Genomic DNA, 1,830 nt, shown 5'->3' on the forward strand with positions numbered 1-1,830 from the left:
AAATGATTCTCCGAAGAAAAGAAGATGAATAATATGAAAAACTGCAGTGTAATAGATCGGATCCCTGAGAGAGAGAGAGAGAGAGAGAGAGAGAGAGAGAGAGAGAGAGAGAGAGAGAGAGAGAGGGGGGGGGGGGAAATTGTAATTGGTGACTTCAATGCTTAAGTTTGAAGGAATGATGAAGGTAGAGAATTTGGTGGTTATTGAAAAATAACATTTGGTTAGTAGAGCTACTCTTTTCCATCACAAGGGCATCCACAAATATATATGGACTTCACCATGTGGTAGTTGTAAAAATCAAATAGATCACATAGTCATTAATATAGAGAGAAAAAGAACTCTTAGAAATGTGAGAAGCTATAAAGATGAAGAAATTGTTAGTGATCACCAGCTCCCTATTGCCACAGTGAAATCAAAATTGAAAGCATCCAACAGACATCTAGACATAATACCTAGATTTGATACAACTAAGCTTCTGGAATATGAGCACAGAGGCGCCTTTGCGGTTGAATGTAGGGATCAATTTGAGGTGTTATATACTTTAAGAAGAGCAGACAATTAATGAAGAATGGTAAAATATTAAGATCATATATATGTGAGTTGGTAGTGAAGTTTTGGGACATGCTGTTAAAAAAAAAAAAAAAAAAAAAAAAAAAAAAAAAACATGGATATCAAATGATAATTTGGATTTTATAAAAATAAGACAAACACAGAAATTGAATGTTGAAAGTTTTCAAGGAAGTAATGAAAATTACAAGGTAGAGCAAGCTAAGTATTCTAGTATTGATAGATTAAAAGAAAAGACAAGGGTGACTAGAGGATATTTAGACAGGAAAGTAAATGAGGCTTACTAAGCTATGAATTCAGGGAATGGCTATGGTGTAGGAATTGCTCATGGGATTATTAATGAAATCTCTACTTGCGCAAAGAATAAGAAACATAAACCAATTCAAAAGAGAGATGGATTTGTTATAACAACAGAAGATAAATAAGGCAACGATAAATGGAACACATTTAGATAACCATGAATAGGCGATATGGAGGAAATAATTTGATTGATATACATGAGGCTGAGGAAGACCTTGAATTGTCCATTGATGAATTCAGTGTGATTGAATTTGAAACTATCATTGAAAAACTCAAGAAATGAGGAGCCCCTGAATACGATAAAATAGCGTGAAGAGGGAAAACCTGATGAATGGGAGCTAGGAATGTTGGTAGAAAGGGCAATTAAGGAAATCTGTCTGATTGCAAAAATTACAAAGGCATCACAATTGCATCACAAGGAAATATATAGTATGCTCATTGTAAAGAGACTAGAGAGAGTGATTGATGAAATGCTAAGAGCTCAACAAGAAGGAATTAGAAAAGGTAGAAATTGTACTGACCAAATTTTTATTTTAAGACAGGTGTTACAGATATGTGTAGAATATAGAAAACCACCTTTAATGACATTTATGCATTATGAAAAAGCCTTTGATAGTGCGCACCGGTAAATTTATTGGGGAGTTCTACGTTATGATGGAGTTCCTCTCAAATATGTTAAGTCGATTAATGAGCACAGAAAGTGTAAGAAAGCCAAAAACCTTTGTGTATACCTGTGCAAGCAATCGTCGAACAAAGAATACGAAAGTTGCAGTGCTTAAAGGATCACGTGATCTGATGAGATTAATGCTACTGGAATCCTATCAAAGGAATTTCCAATGAACAGTGGAGTACTCCAGAGGAATGTGTTGTCACCTATGTTGTATATCATCCTTTTTGATTTTGTAATACATAGAACAGTTTAGGATGGTGGGGAAGGATTGGACTGGATTGGTAACAGATTAT

The sequence above is a fragment of the Palaemon carinicauda genome, chromosome 36 (assembly GCF_036898095.1).
Source record: "Palaemon carinicauda isolate YSFRI2023 chromosome 36, ASM3689809v2, whole genome shotgun sequence".
Taxonomy (NCBI): domain Eukaryota; kingdom Metazoa; phylum Arthropoda; class Malacostraca; order Decapoda; family Palaemonidae; genus Palaemon; species Palaemon carinicauda.